A 23313-nucleotide genomic window follows, 5' to 3' on the forward strand; every position below is an offset into this window, starting at 1 on the left:
TACCCAAGGGATACAGAAGTGCTGATGCATCAGAGCACATGTACCCCAATGTTCATAGCAGCACTGTCAACAATAGTCAAAACATGGAAAGAGCCTAAATGTCCATCACCTGATGAGTGGATCAAGAAGATGTGGTATATATACACAATGGAGTATTACATGGCAATGAGAAAGAATGAAATCTGGCCATTTGTAGGAAAGTGGATGGACCTCGAGGGTGTCATGCTAAGCGAAATAAGTCAGGCAGAGAAGGAGAGATACCATATGTTTGCACTCATAGGTCTAACCGGAGAACAGGAGAAACCTAATGGAGGACCAGGGGGAGGGGAAGAGGGAAAGAGAATTGGGGAGAGAGAGGGATGCAAAACTTGAGAGACTATTGAATACTGAAAATGAACTGAGGGTTGAAGGGAAAGGGGGAGAGGGGAAAGAGGTGGTGGTGATGGAGGAGGGCACTTACGGGGAAGAGCACGAGGTGTTGTATGGAAACCAATTTGACAATAAACTATTTAAAAAGAAAATTAAATAAACATAAATAAATAAATAAATAAATAAAAGTGGTAGGAAGGTGGGAGGTGACAGGACAAAGTATAAGTAAACATATATTTATCATTATTAATGTTTTAGTGCTATTTGACTTTCAGGTATTAATATGTGGTTTCACTAATAATTTTTTAAACCACTGTATTTGTTACAGAAAAAAATTCTGCATGCAAAAGGTAAGATTATGTATGCCAGAATTCACGGTCATAAATTTAAGCAAATTTTACTCACAACCTTTGAAACTGTACCCACAAAATATGGGGGAAAGACAACGCAAATTATGAGAAAATCACAGCAGAAAAAAATGTGTAGAAACAATGAAAATGTAAAACTTTATATTGGGCATCAAAGAAATCAACTGCTTAATTAAGCTCAACTACAGAACTGCTCTATAACCAACTATGTACTCACTATCTCTACTTTGTTGCTTCTCATCTCAAACCTAATCTATCCAAAACACAACTAAATTTTTCTCCCCACAATCTGTTCTGCATCAAGTCTTCATCATCTCAGTAGATACTTTCCCCTCAACTCACCCAAGCAGATGTGAAGAGAGAAAAAAAACCAAACTATTTATCTTTGGTGTTGCTTTCTCTCATACCTCCATCTTCTAGTAGGTACTATTAGTTCCAATGCAATATCTTCCTAACAGTCTGCCCCTCTCACAATCAACTATACACTCAGCAGACAGTGATCTGGGGGATAAGAATGAGGGGAAAGCAGCAGCAGTAACTTAGGGCTATCATTAATCATATGTAGTCAAAGAAACATAACTAAATTCAGTGTTCCTATTTACTCTGCAGAAAGCCTACAAGTAGTTTGGTTTTCTTATAATAATTACAATAACAGTAAAAAGCTTTAAAGTAAGCTATGCTATAAAGACTGTTAAAACGGACACTCTTGACTTGTCAACGTTTTCCAGGAACTGAATACATACAAAGAACACTTTAAATACAATGTTCTTAATCCTCAATTAGCTTTCTGAAAATTTATTTCTGTAAAAATACAGTAAGGGAACTCTACTTTGGGCCATTATGAAATAAGTGAGGCTGAACTTGCCCTTCCACTATAAACAAGAAAACGGGACAAAACATATGAAATAACTTGTCAGACACTGGACAATAGGTAGTGCAGGGTTGTAAACCACAAGGGGGAGGGGGGACAGGGACAGGGAACATGACAAACTTAGAAATGCCACTGCTTTATAGATCACAGTACAGGGAGAAAGGATCCCAAGCAGAGCACAACAGTCCACACAGAGCTGGAGGCAGTGAATGAAGTTAAATGAGGCCAAAAAACAGGCAGTAAAGCAAATGCTGATCGAACTATTCAGAGAAACAGATAAAAAAAAAACCTGCATGGGATCCCTATGCATTGGTTGCTGAAAATTATTAAATGCTAAGTCTTGAATATGTAGAGCGAACCTTCATGAGGTAAAACAATGACTAGGAAGCAAGAATTTTCAGGCCTATATGGTACTGAGAATTCCAAGTCACCAGAATGGAGTCTTCTTCAATGAACAGCTGCACAATTCAGTCAATACTGCAAAGGGTCTACTCAGCAGAAGATAAAAACTAACCCTAGTGTTAAGTGTACCCTAGACCCACCCTAACAGAGCCCTAGACTGATACACAAGCACTTTCACTGCCTGCTATTAACAAGGCCCAACATTCTTTAGAGACAGTTCCAATAAAACAATGTAAATTCATAATACTCAACACTCAATAAATGATTAGATAAGCCAAGAATCAGGAAAACATGACCTATAACCTGAAGACATAAAGGAGAGAAATGTTGAAATTATGAGGAAATGATATCAAGACCATTATAAATAGGACCAAGAATTTAAAGAAAATATTAACATGTGAAAATGTGTGCCACGCCTTTAAATTAAATGTGATTAAAATGTTAGACAATATTAACTGAAGGATGTGTGGAGCAACTGGAACTCTCATAAATTGCTGGTAAGAGAGAAAACTGATGAATTAATTGGTTCAACTGTCTGGCAGAAGGAGATTTGTTCTATAAAAATTATACCTCAATAAACCAGATTTTAAAAAACACTGTTTGGCAGTATATAATCATACAATAACACAACTCCAATTTGAGATGCATACTTAACAAAAATAAAAACATATTCACCAAAGGAGAGAGGAAAAATGTGAACAGCACTTATAAGTAGCTGAGATTACAAAAATATATGTGAAAGCAACAAAAAAGAATACATAAAACTAATGACCTATCTGAAATAATAGCATAAATAAATAAATAAATAGTAGTCTCTTTTAATTTACTTTGTATTAAAAACTGCTTTTACACCTAAGGCTTAAATGTACCAAAGCCAACACAATAAATATACAAAAGGAGTTTAGGCCGTCTCTGCTAAAGTAAACAAATCATGAAGTTCACCATGTCATAATCCTAGCATTACATTCGTAGGTAATTTTTACATATTAGTTACACTGGGAATGGAAAAATTTGCATCAAGGAATAAGTCAAATAATAAAAAGAGTGGTCTCTGGGATCAAGTAGCTCTGGTTTTAAACACTGACTTCAGGGGTGTCTGGGTGGCTCAGTAGCTTAAAAGCTTGACTCTTGATTTTGGCTCAGATCACAGTATCAACAGTTTGTGAGTTTGAATCAGTAGGGGTCTGAGCTGGCAGCAAGAAGCCTGCTTGGGATTCATTCTCATTCTCCCTCTCTCCCTCTCCTCCCTCCCTTCCTCCCTCTTCTCTCGCAACTCCCAGTTGAGCATGCGCTCTCTCTCAAAATAAATAAGCATTAAAAAATTTTTTTTTAATTTTTTAAATAAACACTGACTTCAATAAAACTACTTATTGTAATGAGTGCTTAAATCATAGAGATAACTCATCAGGGAAAGACACATAAAACAAATAATGCTAATAGCTAGTACTTACTGAACATTTACTGTGTGCAAGGCACTGTGACAGGAAAAAGCCATTTAATCTTAATGGTATGAAGTAGGTATTCTTTTTAACATCATTTTAAGGGAGATATCTGAGATCCAAGGAGATTACATAATTTGGCTAAGGTCACACAACTACTAAGTGATGAAAAAAAGATTTAAACCCAGACAATCTAGATTCAGAGCCATTACACCTAGCCATTATACCTACTTTTCTAGGGGCCCCTGGGTGGTTCAAGTTGGTTAAGCATCTGACTTCAGCTTGGGTCATTGTCTCACCATTCTTGATTTCAAGTCCTACATCAGGATCCACACTGACAATGTGGAGCCTGCTTGGGATTCTCTTCCTCCCTCTCTCTGCCTTATCCCCTTCCCTCTCTCTCAAAATAAATAACTACCTTTCTACTACCCTTCAATAGTGTAGCACAGAAAAAAAATAAGAAAAAAAAAAGGGGGCGCCTGGGCAGCTCAGTCAGTTAAGCATACAACTTCCACTCATGTCATGATCTTATGGATCATGAGTTTGAGCCCCACATTGGGCTCTGTGCTGACAGCTCAGTCTGGAGCCTGCTTCAGAGTCTGTGTCTCCCTCTCTCTCTCTCTCTGCCCCTCCCTGATTCAAGCGCGTGCCCATGCTTGTGTGTGTGCGTGCACTCTCTCTCTCTCTCTCTCAAAAATAAATAAACATTAAAAAAAATTCAGGGGCACCTGGGTGGCTCAGTCATTTAAACATCCAACTTCAGCTCAGGTTGTGATCTCGTGGTTTGTGGGTTTGAGCCCTGGGTCTGGCTCTGTACTCATAGCTAAGAGCCTGGAGTCTGCTTTCAATTCTATGTCTCCCCCCTCTCTTCCCTTACCCCACTAGTGATCTGTTTCTCTCTCAAAAATGAACAAAAACCTTAAAAAAAAATCAGACACCAATTCTGAGATTCCCACTTCCAAATGTGTAGAATGACTGACAAATAATACTCTGGAAAAAAAAAAGATGATACTTCTGCCAAGCATAAAGCTAATAATAAGTAAATACGAAATAACTATTTTCAGCTGTTGGATGAAAGCCAACACAGGACTAAAATCTCAGAAGGGAAACAAGGTAAATCCCAAGAAAATCCTCTTCTCTGCCTAGAGGCATTTTTCAGACAGAATAGGGAGAGAGAAGCCAAACAACATGGCAGTCTCACTGATATAAGCAGAAATCAGAGTTAGAAACTGCTCAAATAGCTGCAATTTATGGGGTTGGGTACCAGAGAGAACTGTACAAAGATGAAGCTTCAGAAATCTGCACAAATAATCTTTAGTCAAATATTAAGCTGAGTGGGCTCATTCCAAGATTCTATTGAAATTAGGCAAAAGACAACTATCAAGCAGCATGAGCTAAACAACTATTGGTACTCATAAATGGGTGGGAGTAGATATTAGAGTTCCTAACATCAATTTAGAGACTTTATTAAATACTCAAAGATTCAGTAGAGACCCAGAAAGACCACATCTTAGGAACAGGCTCATCTAGACCCATCTTTATTAAAACCTCAAAACAAACCCTGGAGAAAAGCTGGTGCACAAGCAAATTAATGATCAAAACAAAATTTCAGAAGGACAATAGGATCCAGACATTTAATATCCTAGTGTCTATAATTTCCAATTCCAATATGAAAAACAAAAATTATTAGAAATGTAAAGCTAAAAATTACGATCTGTGACCTATAGGAAATAAAAAATCAACAACTACTCAAAAATGATGATGGAAGTAGCAAAGACATTAAAACATTTAGCTATTAGGTAATATTAAGGGATTGAAAGGAAAATGTGGACACAATCAGAAAACAAAATCTCTCAATAGAAAAATGGAAACTTACAGGGAGGCACACGGCTGGCTCAGTCGGGACTCCATGTGACTTTTAAAAAATTTTTTGTTAATGTTTATTTATTTATGAGAACGTGCATGTGAGCAGGGGGAAGAGCAAAGAGAGAGAAGAAGAGAGAGAGAAGCCCAAGCAGGCTCCGCACTGTCAGCATAGAGCCTTACACTTAACCAACAGGGCCAACCAGGCGCCCCAAGCATGTGACTCATGATCTCAGGGCTCTGAGCTCAAGCCCCACAGTGAGGGAAGACTTTACTTTAAAAAAAAAATTGGGGGGCTCAATTCGTAAGGATCTGACTCTTGATCTCACCTCAGGTCATGTTCTCAGGATTCATGAGATCTAGCCCCAAACTGGACTCTGCACTCACAGTGTGGAGTCTGCCTGGGATTCTCTTTCTCTCCCTCCCCTACCCCTCTCCTGCTCTTGTGCAATGGAAATAAATAAACTTAAAAATAATTTAGAAAGAAAGAAAAGGAAAGAAAAGAAAAGGAAAGAAGACAGACAGACAGGCACCTGGCTAACTCAGTTGGCAGAGCATGAGACTCTTGCTCTTGGGGTTGTGGGTTCAAGCCCCATGTTGGGTATGGAGATTACTAATGTAATAAAGCTAAAAATATGATATATTAAAAAAGAAAAGAAAAATGGAAACTTAAAAAATATGGACATTGTAGGGGCACTTGGGTGGCTCACTTGGTTAAGCATCCAACCCTTGATTTCAGCTCAGGCCATGAGAACTCAGGTTCATGAGAACAAGGCTTGTCTTGGGCTCTGCGCTGGGCATGGAGCCTGTTCAAGATTCTCTTCCCTCTGCCTCACCTGCACCTGCACAAGCCCTTTCTCTCTTACAAAAAGGGGGGTGGGGGAATACTGTTGAATAAAAATACCAAAATATGAAAAGTTAATCATATGAGCTTAAAATATTAGACACTGCAAGTGAATCTGAAGCTAGTGCAGTGAACATAAAACCACTGAGAGAACTTAAAGTGACTGCAATGAACTTGAACATCTATAACAGAAATGATCCAAAATGGAAGCTGAAAAGAGTAAAATGAAGGGGTGGGGCATATAGGGGAAAAAAAAAAACTCAATGAGTTGTAGTCTAATAGTCAAGTAGCCTAATAGTCTAACACATACATATAACAGAGTTTCAAAGAGGGATAAAAAGATTAAAGGAGGGAAAATATAAAAAACTATAGGGGCGCCTGGGTGGCTGAGTCGGTTAAGCCTCCGGCTTTGGCTCAGGTCAGAACTCACGTTCGTGGGTTCGAGCCCCGCATCGGGCTCTGTGCTGACAGCTAGCTCAGAGCCTGGAGCCTGCTCCCAGTTCTGTGTCTCCTTCTCTCTCTGCCCCTCCCCCTCTCATGCTCTGTCTCTCTCTGTATCAAAAATAAATAAAACAAACAAAAAAAATTAAAAAAAACCTATAAATCAGATGAAAACATGAAATCTGCAAATCCAAGAATCTCAACAAACTCCAAGCAAGATTAACTGAAAAGTGGAAGAGAGGCATGTTACCACCCAGTTGCTAAGAGGTAACAACCAAAGAGAAAATTATATAACTAGTTAGAAAACAGCCTGAATTATAAAAGGTCTCCAATTATCTCAGCTTCTATCTTAAGAAATTAGAAAAATAAGAGCAGTAGACAGAAAGGAAGTAAAAAAGCCTAAGAGAATCAATGAAACAAACAAAAAAACAAATAGAGGAAATAAGTGAAACCAAAAGCTAGTTCTTTGAGATCAGTAAGATTGATAAAGCTCTAGACAATCATAAACACAATCACAAAAGTGCACAGTACAGTGAAACAACCAGAACCCCAGCTTTCTAGCCAGAAGGTGAAAAGGGGAGGTTCAGGGAAACAAAAGTATCAAGAACATCAGAGGAAGAAGGGAGAAGACAAGTCCACAAAGTTATTTATGAACTCCATGGTTCACCCCTAAACTGTACATGCATAGATCTGATCCTATTTATAATACCAAAGACTGAGAACTGAACTAATAAGATTCACCGTCCAGGACCCAGCCTAGTTACTGGATGGCACATCAGCAGGACAGATCCAAAAATAACTACAAAGATTTAAAAATCTGAACTGATATTAGAACCACAGCTGCAAGAGTTGGAGCTCCATGCTCACCATGGAGCCTGCTATGACACTCTCTCTCTGTCTCTCTGTCCCTCTCCCCCACTTGTGCTCTCTCATTCTCTCTCTAATAATAAAAATAATAATAAAGAATAATAAATAAAAATATCAGAGGAAGCAATTACTGAAACTTTCCAACACATTTTTGGTAGAAGAAGAAAAACTCATCATAGGAGCTCAGTACCAGAATGGTGATAACAGGAAAGATTCAGTGTACTGGTAAACCAATCAAAATTTATTCCATCTGAAGAATAGAGAGGGATTTAAAAAAAAAAAAAAGGAGGTGGACACAGCCTCAGACACCTGTGCCAGAGGAATCCCAGAAGTGGATCCTCTCTGTGGCCCAGCATAGTTAATCAGCACCATGCCTGAGGTGAGGTACTATAGTACCATGAGATCACAGAAATGAAACCAACAATGTTAAGAAACAGAACTTTTGTTGCAATGCTGAAAATTATTCCATTGCTCTTTCTAGAAAAATGATCTCCAATTTCACTGATAATATGAAGGAAGTTAAGAAATCTCCAAAACAGCTGGCTATTTATATAACTATGTAACGTTATCTATTGCAGAAAAGAAACTTCATTATCTTTTCCCAAATCCTTGTTAAGAGAAAAAAGAGTTCCCTAGAAGGGGGAATTACAACAGAGCAAATAAGGAAAGTAGGCAAATACTGTGCATACAATTTAGATTTGGCTTTCAGATTACATGATTTTTTGGGGGTCTCCTGGGTGGCTCAGTCGGTTAAGCATCCAGCTTCGGCTCAGGTCATGATCTCACGGTTCGTGGGTTCGAGCCCCACATCGGGCTCTGTGCTGAAAGCTAGCTCAGAGCCTGGAGCCTACTTTGGATTCTGTGTCTCCCCCTCTCTCTCATCGTCCCCTGCTTAAGCTCTCTCTTTCTCAAAAATAAACAAAACATTAAAAAAAATTTTTAAATAAATAAATGTTTCTCTTATAAAAAAAATAATGAGGTCCACTGAGATATGACTCAACAAGTCAAGGCTATTTTATAGTTTCTTAGTTGGAAGAGACCTTAAACATCATCCAGTGTGAGTGGTCACACGGCTCATGTCTGCTGCTAGCTCACTCTTTATTAAAATGTTTTTAGATATGCTGAGGCAAGCTCTAGCTCCCTCTAACTTCTGTTTACTCATTTTAGCTCTGTAAGAGTTCAGTTTTCCTTTTCAAGCTAAACATCTTTGTTCTTTGAGCTGTTCCTTACATGAAAGTTTTAAGTCCTTTAACAATCAGGGCCACTGTGTGAGGTTGATAAAATATCATTTCCATACTTGTAGATTTTTTCAAAACTAGTAAAATTTCAAATAAAAACTGAATACTTTAAATGAGGTTGCTAAATTTTATTTTTTCTAAGTAAACTATTTTTTAAAATGTGTCACTAATATTTCACCAAGCAAAAGGTATTTTAGGATTTTAAAAGTAACAAGTACATAGTCTCAGAATAAGGAAAGGTCTGTGGGAATTGTAAACCAGTATTCTTGTGGCATATCAACCTGAGGAAGTCACTGGTCCATATCTTTTGGACCCAGAAGTTAAAATTAGATATGGTCTCACTAGCAGCAGAATTCAATGTGACCATCACCATCTGCTTTCTGGATACTACACGATTGTTAATGCATTGTAAAATGCGTTTTTATCTTTTTTTTTTCCCCCAGCATTAAATTATGTCACTTGAGGAAAAAAAGCTGAGGGAAGACTAAGGATTCCTGCTTAATATGAGAAGTTATATAATAGAACCTCGTAATTACTTCAATGACAAACACTCCCAGGAGAGTTTGAAAAAAAATAATGGAGTGGCTATGAGAACACAGAAACAAGTATAACCAATGATTCAATTATAAAAAATAAGCTGCAAAATTTTTTAAAGCGCCATTATTGCCAAGCCTAGCACATAAAACCAAAAATAAACTCTTTATAGGATGTCTGCCCCCTAAGTTCTAAGCACGCCACAAATTCTCATAAAAACCATACAAGCGAAGAAGAGAGCAAACAAAATCACCCAAAGTCAACATTATAAAACAAAACAACTAAAAAAATCCAATTTACATATAAGTGCATAAACATTTGATACCAGAAGCTCCAATGGGAACTGTCCAAAAGATCAATACAACAGGTTCTAAATTAATATTAACTATGATTGACCCTCAGAAGAAGGCCCCATCCTTCACTGCCAGAGCAATGGCTACTGGGTCAAAAGAAGAGGCTTAAAAAAGTCTGTTAAGACCACCTCTTTGACAAATGGTGTTGGGGAAAATGGAGAGCAATATACAAAAGAGGAAAAGGTACCACTTTCTTACACCATACACAACAATCAATTCAAAATGGATTAAAGACCTAGATTTGAGACCTGAAACCATAAAAATCCCAGAAGAGAACACAGGTAGTAACTTCTTTGATACTGGTTGTATCAACTTCTAGACATATCTTCTGAGACAAGGGAAACAAAAGCAAAAATAAACTATTGGGATTACATCAAAATAAAAAGCTTCTGCACAGCAAAGGAAACATCAACAAAACTAAAAGGCAAACTCCTGAATGGGAGATGATATTTGGAACTGACATGTCCAAAGGGTTACTAGCCAAAGAATATAAAGAACTTAAAAACTCAACACCCAAAACACAAATAATCCAATTTAAAAATGGGCAGAAGAAATGGACATTTTTCCAAAGAAGACAATACATATGGCTAACAGACACAGAAAAAGATGCTTATCATCACTTACCATCAGGGAAATGCAAATCAAAACTACAATGAGATATCACCTCACAACAGTCAGATGAGCTAAAACCAACACCACAAGAAACAAAAGGTGTTGGCAAGGATGTGGAGAGAGGGAAACACTTTTGCACTTATGGTAGGAATGCAAACTGGTGCAGCCACTGTGGAACACAAATGGAGCTTCCTCAAAAAGTTAAACACAGGGTGCCTGGCTGGCTCAGTTGGTAGAGCATGAGATTCTTGATCTCAGGACTGTGGGTTCGAGCCCCACATTGGGTGTAGAATTATTTAAAAACAGAATCTTTAAAAAAAGGTTAAAAAACAGAACCACCCTACAATTCAACAATTGCACTACTAGGTATTTACCTAAAGAATACAAAAATACTAATTCAAAGGGCTGCATGCACCCTGATGCAGTATATCTATGATAGCAAATTATGGAAACAGCCCAAGGGCCCATCAATTGATGATGAGTGGATAAAGAATATGTGGTATATATACACAATGAGATATTACTCAGCCATCAAAAAAGAATGAAATCTTGCCATTTGCAACAACATTTGCAGAGTATTTTTTTTTTCTGGAGAGAGAAGAGGGGAGACAAGTGAGCAAGGGACAGAGAGATAGAGAATCCCACGAGGGACACAGAGAGAGAGAGAGAGAGAGAGAGAGAGAGAGAGGGAGGAGGGGTTCATACTAAGCCGAAGCGGGGCACAAGCTCACCTGAAGCAGCGCTAGAACTCACAAACTGTGAGATCATGACCTGAGTCGAAGACAGTCAGCCTACCAACTGAGCCTTCCAGGAGCCCCTGAGAACTAGAGTATTATGCTAAGCAAAATAAGTCAGTAAGAAAAAGACAAAATACTGTATGATTTCACTCATATGTGGAATTTAAGAAACAAAACAAAGGGGAGAAAAAGAGAAAGGGAGAGAGAGGCAAACCAAGAAACAGTCTTAACTATAGAGAACAAACCAATGGTTATCAGAAGGAAGGTGAGTGGGGAGATGGGCTAACCAGCTGGTGGGGATTAAGGAGTGCATGTGCTGTGATAAGCACCTAGTGATGTATGGGAGTGAAAACCAAAACTAACTTACACTGTATTTTAACTAACTGGAATTTAAATAAAAACTTAAAAAACAAAAAAGACCAAAGGTAGCAGTTTAAGCAAGGCATGGCTTTCAAGAAGGAGCCACCTTATAAAGAACTGTCATTTGAAGGCTTGATAGAAAAAGAAGCCACACAAACCTCATCCAAAAGTAAAACTGTGTATACTATTAGTATAGTAAAACCCATTAAAAATAACCTGAACAGAAAAAAGAACCTGGCACTTATACCAAGTTACTTATACGGAATGGAAAAAAGTAAAAAACCTTGTAGCAGATGAAACACACCAAAAAGCCTAGTGATTAAAAAAACAAACAAACATGCAATACAAGACTCCATGGCAAATTAAAAATAAATACTATATGTCCTACAGCATAATTAAATGCCAGATGAAAATATAAAAGAACACCTCAAATCAGATATTCAAAATTTTAAGTGATGAACAAACAATAGGAAAACAGAAAAACAGGTACAGACTGAACTAAAGAAACAAGAAAAGCACAACCACATCTCAGTAATGAAGACTAAACTTCAAGATATATGATCTAGGAGTACCTAGGTGGCTCAGTCAGCTGGGTGTCTGACTTCAGCTCAGATCATGATCTTGCGGTTCGTGAGTTCGAGCTGCACATGGAGTCCCACTGCTGTCAGCCTGTCAGCACAGAGCTTGCTTCAAATCCTCTGCCCGCCCTGCTCCTACCTCACTTATACTTTCCCAGCCTGAAACAATGTACCAGGAAAAATTTATCCAGAAGAGTCAACGCAGAGATATAATCCAAGAAAAATGATTCAGTTTTACATATACAGAAAAACCCCTAGGATCTCCAAAAAGAAAGACTAACTCATCTACAAAGAAATCATGTGGTATCAGCAACATACAAGCAAGACAAGAGCAGGTCGATATTTTCAAAAAACCTATAAAGATGTCTGCCAGAGAATTTAAATCCAGCCAAACTGTCCTTCAAATATCAATGCTATAGAAAAACTGTTCAATAACCATGTAAGAACTTAAGAGATTTCCACAAGCACTGCTCAGGAATCTCTAGCATACAGTAAACTTCATCCAATCAATAGATGATTGAGAAAACTTCATCTAAAGGTCTGCTGGTGAATATAAACTATAATTATACAACTAAATCTAAAACAAAGGTATTGTTAAGGGTGGAAGGTTAGTACATAAAATGACACAGTCTCACTAAGTATATATAACTTTAAAACGTCAAAGGAAAAAGAGACATAGGAAAAAATAAGTATAATAGCTCATTCACTGTCTCACACGTAAGAAATGAGGTTCAATGAATTTATTTTTTCAAGTCCTATTTACTTTTTTTTTCCCTAAGATTTTATTTTTAAGTCATCTCTACACCCAACAAGGGGCTGAGATCAAGAATCATTAAAGGGCACCTGGGTGGCTCAGATGGTTAAGCGTCTGACTTCAGCTCAGGTCAAGTTCTTAAGGTTCATGAGTTCAAGCCCCAAGCTGGGCTCTGTGCTGACAGCTCAGAGCCTGAAGCCTGCTTTGGATTCCGTCTCCCTCTCTCGGCCCCTCCCAGGCTTGTGCTCTCTCTCTCTCTCAAAAATAAACATTTAAAAAAAATTTTTTTAAGAATCACATACTTTATGATTTAGCCAGCCAGGCACCCCTCAATGGATTTAATTTAATTTAAAGCTAAGAAATCAGGGGCTCCTGGGTGGCTCAGTGGGTGAAACATGGAACTTAGGCTCAGGTCACGATCTGGCGGTTTGCAAGCCCCACATCAGACTAGCTGCTGTCAGTGAAGAGCTCGCTTCAGATCTCTCTGCCCTTCCCAGCTCATGCTCACTCTCTCACTAATACATAAACCTTTAAAAAAAAAAAAAAAGATAAAAATAAAGCTAACAAATCAACTAGCAGAAGCCTAAATAAGACAAAAAGAGGACAATGGGAATTTTCAAAGGTATAAAGGGAACTGACTAGAACAAAAATATGTAACTTCCTAAATACCAAAAGAATATACAAAACAAAATAAAAACACCATTTTTTAAGATACATGATAAGGATAACATAAAAGAAAGATGAGATCAATGAGAAAACTAAAGTTCTTAATAGACTAAACCTACCACAAGGCAAGTACTAATTCAAATGCTTTACTGTCTGCCAGGTACTTTTATATATATCTTACCACCTGACCAGTGAGATGTCAGAAAAGTACTGTTCTTTTTACTCAGATTTGCAAACTGAGACTTAAGAAGGGTAAGGGATAAAACAAAGCAGAGCCAGGATTCAAACCCTGAACCTTTCTATTGTTATTTCCATATCAGGCTCCCTCCACTGACAATCAAAATTGTTTCAAAACACAAAGTGAAGAAGCACCTGGGTGGCTCAGTCAGTTAAGCATCTCACTTCGGCTCAGGTCATTGGTTTGAGCCCTGTGTCAGGCTCTGTGCTGACAGCTCAGAGTCTGGAGTCTGCTTCAGATTCTGTCTCCCTCTCTCTGCCCCTTCCTGCTCACACTGTCTCTCTCCTTCTTTCTCAAAAACAAACATTAAAAAAATTTAATGCACACAAATTGAAAAAAATGTGTAATGTTTTATTTCCTGTTTTTAAAATACTGTCTCCCCAGAGTGCCTCCGTGGCTCAGTCATTGAGCTGCTGACTTCAGCTCAGGTCATGATCTTGCAGTTCACAAGTTCAAGCTCCCTGCATGGGGCTCTGCTGACAGCTCAGAGCCTGGAGCCTTCTTTGGCTTCTGTGCCTCCCTATCTGCCCCTCACCAGCTCCAGCTCTGTGTGTGTGTCTCTCTCAAAAATAAACATAAGTGTTTAAGAAATAAATAAAATATCATCTCCCACCCACCCCCAAATCTTTAAAATGAATTAGCCTGGGGTGCCTCAGTGGCTCAGTTGGTTAAGCATCTGACTCGATTTTGACTCAGATCATGATCCCATGGTTAGTGAGATGGAGCCCCTCATCCAGATGGGCACTGACAGTACATAGCCTGCTTGGGATTCTCTCTCTCCGTCCTCCCCCACCACTCATGCTTGCAACCTCGCTCTCTCAATTAAATAAATACAGTAAAACCTTGGATTGAGAGTAACTTGTTTTGTGAGAATTCTGCAAGACAAGCAAACATTTCTAATAAATTTTAACTTGATAAATGAGTGCTGTCTTGCAATACTAGTACGTGACGCCAATCATCACATCACAAATGAACCAATGGTTCTCGCTCTCTCACTCTCTCTCATTGTGGGATTGTGGGTGATCGTCGCCCATGCTTGGATGCTTGGTCTCAGGCCATGGTGTCTGGCAGAAACCAATGGTTTTTCAGGATGTTGGAAGGTGCTGGCACTTCTGGCACTAGTATAGTTTTTTTCACCTCAAGCACCTCTGGACAGTCCTTTGCTTTCCCATACAAAAGCAAGCTTGGGAATGCTTTGCTTCATTCTAGGTCAGGCTGCCTGCAGATACAGACCCTTTCCTCTGCTGCCTTATTGCCAGTTACATTAAACACATTATAACAGTAGGTGACAAGAGTTTATTAATGCTGTACTGTCATCAACATCCATGCGGGCTTATACAATGGCCCCCACACAGAAAAAGATTCCATTAAGCCAACACATAGCAGTGATTCCATTAGTGATAGCAATGAAAGTCGTCCTACACAATAGCCGTCCTTTCTCTTGTCTCCCTCACACACCAGTCACAAAGGTTTTCAAAGGCAAGTGCAGGTTAATTTGTTTTTCTTTTGTATTTTCTTTATTATTTGGTATTATATTGCAATATTGCAACAGTTTTTATGTGAATATTTTGGGGTGTGGAACAAATCATCTGAGTTTCCATTATTTTTTTTTTAATGTTTTATTTATTTTGAGAGAGAGACAGCGTGAGCAGGGAGGGTCAGAGAGAGAGGGAGACACAGATTCCGAAGACAGGCTCCAGGCTCTGAGCTGGCTGTCAGCACAGAGCCTGATATAGCACTTGAATCGCACAAACCGCAAGATCATGACCTGAGCTGAAGCCTGATGCTCAACTGACTGAGTTACCCAGGCACCCCATGAGTTTCCATTATTTCTTATGGGGAAATACACTTTGATATACAACTACTTTGGATTACAAGCATGTTTCTGGAATTATTATGTTTCCAATCATGGTTTTACTATAAACACTTTTTAAAATTAAAATGAATTAACCTGAAACTTTTGATGATCTGAAACAAACCTTCTCCTTAACAAAGAAAATATTGAAATAAGTTTCTCTTCTTAACAGCAACTAGGATGGCAAAGAATGTGACACTAGCTCAGATACTAAATGCAAGAAGTTCTGGCTTAGCAACAGTCCCATACCAGAGTGAAGGAAGTTACCCAAACCTAGGCTGTGTGATCACTGTAGGACCGTAGGAGGATGAACAGTCAGTTCTGCTATAATGCTTGATATGAAAATACATGTTTGTTACACGATGATTAACATATTAAAGAATATTCTAAACACACTACATTTCAGATTTCATGATTGGTTCTGTTACCAGAAGTACCAGGTGAACAAAGAAAACTGCACCCAGCTGAAACAAGCCACATAGGCATGTACAGGAGAGACAGACACCTCAAACATTCTGACTGTTATGACCCGATACCCATCTATATCTGGTGTTACAACTTTTTCCGCAGATTGCAGACAACTTTCCTTCCATTACTTCAAAATAAATCATAAGCTGCAATCCTTCTTTTTAAATTTTTAAGTTCACTGACTTATTTGAGAGCAAGTGAGTGGGGGAGGGGCACAGAGACAGACTGAGAAAGAATGGGGAGAAAGAATCCCAAGCAAGCTCCACATTCACAGAGCTGGCTTTAACTCACAAACCTCGACATCATGACCTGCTCTGAAACCAAGAGTTGGAAGCTTATTAACCAACTGAGCTACCCAGGTGCCCCTGCAATCCTGACATTCATTTACAAAAAACAAACTTTTGGTCTTTTCCAAGATAAAGGGCAGTAATTACTCTGTATTATTTATGTATTTGTTAACTATTTAACATATCAAAATTATGCTGTAATTTTAATTCAGTTCTTACCTTTGCTTTTTTCACTGATGAAAAACATTTTTAAGTTTATTATTTATTTTTGAGAAAGAGAGAGGGAGGGGTAGAGAAATGCAGAGCCCAAGATGGAACTCGATCTCACAAACCAGGAGATCAAGATGCCCAACCAAGAGTGCCACCCAGGCACCCCTTCACTAATGAAATTTTTGAGAGAAAATTAATTTTGAGAAAAACCTCATTTTTTCCATAAGCCCTGTGGTTTTTATTGCATGACTCTGTACAGTGCAGTGACTTTTAGGAACCCATTTGTCCTGATACAGCACAAATAACTATATTAAAGCAATCAGAAATCTTCTTTTACTATGTAATCCTAAGTATTGTCAATACTTACTACAATTTCCTCAAAGGGGAGCTGCAATGTTTATATCAACTAATGTGTAAGAAAAGCCTAGCATAAAATGTGGCTCAAAACAGATATGCAATAGGGGAGCCCAACTCTTGATTTCAGTTGGTTGAGCATCCAACTCTTGATTTTAGCTCAGGTCATGGTCCCAGGATCATGGGATCAAGCCCTACATTGGGCTCCGTGCTGAGCATGGGGCCTGCTTGGAATTTTCTTTCTCTCCTTCTACCCCTCTCCCCTGCTTATGCCTGTGCTTGCTCTTGTGCCCTTTCTCTCTCTAAAATTAAAAAAAAAAAATTCAATAATGCTAGTTTACATTATTTCCCCTCTTCTTAAAGATTCTGACTCAGTTCCAAAGCCCTGATAATCAAAGATGATCTTGTAATCTCCAATGAGATCTCTCTGAAAAATAAAGAGTACCATATTAAATGGAAGCCATTATTATAGGGAAAACAAATTTTTATAAACTGGACCAACCTTAGAGACTTTTTTCTAGGTCTATACTTTCAAAGCAAACTTTCATTTCTCCTTCTATATACAAGATCTAGATAAAACAACTCTTACAGATGACACACAGAAATGTTTAAATAATCTCCTACATGATGAAATCAAATGGAATCTTTTTTTTTTTTTCAAGTTTATTTTGAGAAAGAGAACAGGGAGAGGCAGAGAGAAAGGGAGAGCAAGAGCATCCCAACCAGGCTCCTGCTGACAGCCTGAAAGCCTGCAGGGAGCCCTGCAGGGACCCACAAACCGAACCAGAGCTGAAGAGGTGGATGTTCAACCTGCTGGGCCACCTAGGCACCCCTCAAATGGAATCTTTAAGACTAAAAATATCACTGGCCAGGGGCCCCTGGCTGACTCAGTGGGTAGAGCGTGTAACTCTTGATCTCAGGGTCATCGAAGTAAAGCCCCAAGTTGGACCTAGAGCTTACTTAAAAACAAAAACAAAAACAAAAACAAAAACCAACCTCACTGACTTAAAATAAGAGTATGATATTACAATTTCCTCAGTGGGCTTTGGTAGATATTTCAAATTATCTCAACTGAAAATGTGTTCCTATTACACTAACCAAGTAAATTTTCAGTGGAATACAGCATATCAGGTAACAAAAACATTAACCTCTCCATCATTTATTTCTATACTACAACTTTTATTTTAAATAGCCCAAAAAGACTTCTTTTGTTAAATTAAAATCTTAAGGAATTATTTTCATTCCAAATTAAGTAGTAAACAATATAATTCCTATCTTACCTAAGAGGGAAAAAAATATGTAACAAGCTAAACTAGTTTTTTGAAAGTTACAACTTCATGTTTGTACAGCATACACTATAAAACAGCCTAGAAGTTAGGTGTAAAGCTGACATTCCAGGGAAATTCTCAAAAGTCAAGACTACAATCACAGCATAAAATTCCCCCTCCAAACCCTAATATTTATTCAAAACATCACTCTTTTAAACCTCTTCAGTTGCTTTCTTACCATCAGCACTAGCAACTGACATTTTTTTCAGAACTATTTTTCACTAGGAATCTTAAGTTTTTCTCTCTTCAATACAGCTACTACCTATAAATAGACAACAAAGTTGTATTTAATACTGATGGTTGCCTAGGCCCAATGATTAGTTATGTGGCTTGCTCTGCCACACCAGTTTCCCAGATACCTATGCCATTCCAAAACTTCAACCTGATCTTTACATTTTCTGAAAAACACAAAGCAATTCTAAACTATAAAATTTTTCTAACATTTTATATCCCTGTTTTATAATAATGCACTGGTCCTCACCCCCAAATCTGTGTTGAAATCAGTTGTAGAGCTTTATGAAACTACAGATGACTGAGCCTTACTATCTGATTCAGCAGACTCCTCACGACAAACATCCTCATTTAATCCAGATGCCATTTTTCCTCCAATGCTAAAACAACCAAAACAGAAACAATAAAATTTCCTCTTATTATGTTCCTATGACTGGGGAAAGGATATGTAAACAAACTAATAGTATGATTCATTCCTAAATGAAACTTCTAAGGTCTTACCGGGTAATACAGGTTCTGCCTGACATCCTACCATTACCTCATGTACCAATGTATTCTACAATGCCAAGGTCCAGTAACTCCCTTTCTCAAAAATCTTTATGTAAGAACACAATCCAAAGAGGTTTCTTGTCACTGTTTTAACACTCATTTTGTTCAACAAATACTAATTCAATTACTCAAACAAAGGAGGGTATGGTAATTAACAGAAAAAAAGTCCCTATCAACATAAAACTTATATTTTATTTTAATTGTAGAAGATGTACATGACAGGGGTGCCTGGTAGCTCAGCTGGTTAAGTGTCTGACTCTTGATTTTGGTTCAAGTTATGATCTCATAGTTTGTGAGTTCAAGCCCCATGTTGGGGTCTGCACTGACAGGGTAAAGACTTCTTGGGATTCTCTCCCCCAGCCCCCACACTCTCAAAATAAACAAACACACACACAATGATAAAACCTATTACTTGCCCATATGTCATAGGTGAGAAAGTGATAAAGACAGAAGTAAGGAAGAAAATAAAGAGTTGAGAATGACTTCTGGTTACAGAAGGGCTCTATACAATATTTAGAGAATATCTGAACAGAATTCTAAGAGAATTGTGCCATATAGGTATATGGGGAAGAAAATTCTGAACAAACAGTCCTTTGCATATGATCCCTTATATAACCTAGCTTTTTATGTCCAAAAACATTTTTAAGAAGAAAGAAGGTATATTTGAATCAATGCTCTGCGAGAACTACCTTGTCAGAAGTGCAAATATTAAAAGAAATGCACACTAAACAGAGATTCCCTTCAGCTAAAGCAGGTTGGCCAGTAGTTCTCCAGTCTGCCAACCACACAGGGCACCATGTATGTCTCCGTAGAAACTGTCTTTCAACCAGTACTTCAAAGTAACAGTCAGCACAGCAATTCTACTATCATCAAATAACTCAGTTATTGTTATCCCCAGTAAAGACCCAGGACTGCAAGCCTTTGAAATACCCACAGAATCGAACATTTAATTCCCTGTTAAGCTTTTGTATGTTTTTCTGAACATGTAGAGTTGTCTACTACTATTAAAAACTAAACTGTGATCAATGTTCTTTTTTTTTTAAGTTTATTTCTTTATTTTGAGGGGGGAGGAATGTGTGCAGAGGAGGGGCAGAGAGAGAGGGAGAGAATCCTAAGCAGGCTCCATTCTGTCAGCAAAGAGCCCAACTCAGGGGTTGACTTCAGGAACCCAAGCCACCTGAGTGGCCGCCAGAGGCACCCCGATCTTTTTTTACTTCAAACCTGAGTACCTTATTTTCCAAATAATATGTACAAACAAGTACTTTAGCCCACTTTCTTAACCCCCCAAAAATCACTTTTGAGACATTTCAGGTTTCTAACACAATACCCCATTTAAAAAATATATGCTTTGTCATCTTAAATAAGAACATATCTTTATCTATTCATTCATACTACATTCTATTCCAGAAAGGATTAAGGATTTAGGGCAGAAATATAACAAAACACTGAATTTGCTACATTATCAAAAGTTTTTTTATCCTAAGATTTTTAGACTTTGAAAAAGTATGCTTGCTTCGGCAGCACATATACTAGACTTTGTAAAAGTATTTTGAGTATTTTATAAGAATATACTATATTTATATTATACAAAATCGCATTTCCTTTTCTAGTACACTTTCAAGGGTAAATTTATTCTACTTTAAACATCTGATTATCTACTGTTACAAAAGAAAAAGGACTTCTTAGCAGGTAAAACTTTGTTTCCATTTCTTTGGGTATTTTTGTTGTTACATTCTGAACACATGCAGTAGAGCCAAAAGCATATTAAAACCAATTTCAAGATTACAGTCGACATTCAGTTGCAAAACTAGAATTGTCACACAGAAATTTAAGTCAACTGACCTTCCATGTATGTATGGATATTTACTTAACAATTCCTAATCTTAATTTTATCTGCAACTAAATCCAACCTAAGTATTATTAACTTATGTAAAAAGAAAACTTTTTCTAAAGGCAATAAATCATATGAAATAATTTTCCTATGACGTGTGGGTGCCTACAATACATCTAGCCACTTATGACAATTATTGCAAAACCTTTATTAACAAACTCCCTCTCCCTACACAACCTCCACCCCAACAGATACACAGTAGGCAGATATGGTATAGAAGCCCTAAGCTAACAAACAAAAAAAGATTCTTGAATCTAACACTAAACTGTTACTTAACTGTTACTCTTGATCTCAGTCTGCTTCCTTAATAAAAATCTACCCACCTTGAGAAATTTTGAGAATAAAGGAGAATCCACAAAGTGCACTGTCCAAAACGGTAACCAGACACCACCACATATGGCTATTTGTATTTGAATTTAAACTTAAGTTAATTGCATTTAAAATTTCCATTCCTCAGTTGCACTAGCCATATTTCAAGTGTACAATAGCCACATGTGGCTAATGGCTATCATACTGGACAGAGCAGATACAGGGCATTTCAATCACCGCACAAAGTTCAATTGTGCAGTACAAATGGTAAGTTTTCAGTAAATCACAAATACTATACCATACTATACTGACTTCTCTTACCACTTTTCTAGGAAAGAAAAATTCTGTTCTCTAGACTTTCACCTAACAACATAAATCATTCAGGCAAAATCCAAAAATAGATGAAAGATGTACAATATTTTAAGTACTTCCAACTTGGGTTTTTTGCCTTATATTTCACATTACCATCTGAAGAGAGGAAAGCTGCAGCAACAGTCACCAACCCGGCAACACTTGATTGCAAGGCATTAGGGTATATCCAACTTGTCCAACTGGGCTAAAATCTAAAGGTGTAGGGGCACCTGCATCACTCAGTCGGACGAGCGTCAGCCTTCAGCTCAGATCATGATCTCATGGTTTGTTGAGTTCGACTCCCACATTAGGCTCACTGCTGTCAGGCTGTCAGCACAGAGCCCACTTCAGATCCTGTCTCCCTCTCTCTACCCTTCCCCCACGTGCACTATCCCACAAACAAATATTTAAAAGGATAATAAAAATAAAAACACATAGATTTCATTCCACCCTGACAACCTCATTTTTCCTACTCTTAACCTAGATCCTAGAAGAGTGGTATAAAGATCTGGTAACACCCCCTAACTATTTAGATAAACAGCATCAAAAGTAGGCAAAGTCACAATTTTTTAATGACTTTCAAGTTTTTCAGATTCTTAATATAGTGTTTAATTACAACAACAAAAAATTCACACACAAAAAAATACTTCTGGTAAACAATAACTCTTCCTTAAACTAACCTGTTATAGGATCACTTTGGGTGGCTCAGTCGGTTGAGCATCTGACTCTTGGTTTCAGCTCAGGTCATGATCAGAGTTCATGAGATCAAGCCCTGAGTCTGAGTCAGGCTCTGCACTAAGCATGGAGCCTGCTTGGGATAATCTACCTTTCTTTCTGTTTCTCTTTCTCCCCTCTGTGTGCACTCTCTCTAAATAAATAAATAAATAAATAAATAAAATTTTAAAAATAAACTAAATTCAAACATAATATAGATCCCATTAAATTCACTCCCTGCCCTTTCTCTAGACAAATTATAGACGAGACACATTTTGCAGACACTGACCAATTTATAACAATTCTTTAGCAGAAAACTGTTAAGTAATATATGAAAAAAGGGCCCAACATGCCACAAAACTGTATTTTAGGTATCAACTAAACTAGAACAAGCCAGGCAAATCCATTGCAGAAACTTTTTGCTAAGTGATGTGTAAAAGAAGTTTCCTTTGAAAAATTGAGGCAAACAGATACTTCATTATTCTGAAATTGAGGTTTCAAATATTTAAAAATTAACTTCATTTCCTATACAAATTTTCTAAAAGCAATTATGGCACAACTAACAAAGTAGCAGCTTAAAAACAGAGTACTGATGGAATGATTTAACAGTTACCAACCTAGCAACACTTATTACAGGCATTAGAGTATGCCCAACTTTTTGGACTCGGGGGATGGTGAGGGCAGAGGGGAGCTTAAAATCAAAAGAACTAACACATCATAAAAACCAAGGAAGCAAAAGCAATTTTGAAAGAGTGAATACTAACTATACTTTTGGTTAGTAATGTTTTCTTCATTCCTAATGTACTAGAACAATGACATTATATCTCCTTTTCTTTAGTAATTTTCACATTTCTTCTGCATATACCTTATCACAATAAATCATTTAGTACTTTGATTTTGGCAATGAACTTAAAAGGTTTTGCCCCACTATCCCAACAGAAAAAAAAAACACCTGTAAAATGCTTAATCAAAAATTGCTATTCTATGAATGGTTAAACTGTGGTACATCTTTAATCACAGAATTCTAATCAATAAAAAGGAACAATCTAAGTATTGATACATCCAACAACTTGGATGAATCTCAAGGGAATTATGTTGCATTAAAAAAAAGGCTAATCCTAAAAACTTATATACTGTATGATTCTTTCCAATAAATGTTCTTGAAATGACAAAATTATAGAAATAGAGAATAGAACAGTAGTGGTTGCCAGAGTCTGGGGGTAGAGGGGATG

At 37.6% G+C, this 23313-nt stretch overlaps 1 protein-coding gene and 1 non-coding gene across 5 annotated transcripts in view; one reads left to right on the forward strand and one right to left on the reverse strand.

The window, feature by feature from the left end:
• Positions 1 to 23313, reverse strand: part of NAA15 (N(alpha)-acetyltransferase 15, NatA auxiliary subunit) — a 72919-nt gene that overhangs the window by 46909 nt on the left and 2697 nt on the right. The gene's annotated exons all lie outside the window — the stretch shown is intronic.
• Positions 10416 to 10488, forward strand: TRNAK-CUU. Its single transcript has one exon. It is a non-coding gene; the product is annotated as a tRNA-Lys (tRNA).

This window comes from Suricata suricatta, chromosome 1 (assembly GCF_006229205.1).
Source record: "Suricata suricatta isolate VVHF042 chromosome 1, meerkat_22Aug2017_6uvM2_HiC, whole genome shotgun sequence".
In the NCBI taxonomy this organism is placed as follows: domain Eukaryota; kingdom Metazoa; phylum Chordata; class Mammalia; order Carnivora; family Herpestidae; genus Suricata; species Suricata suricatta.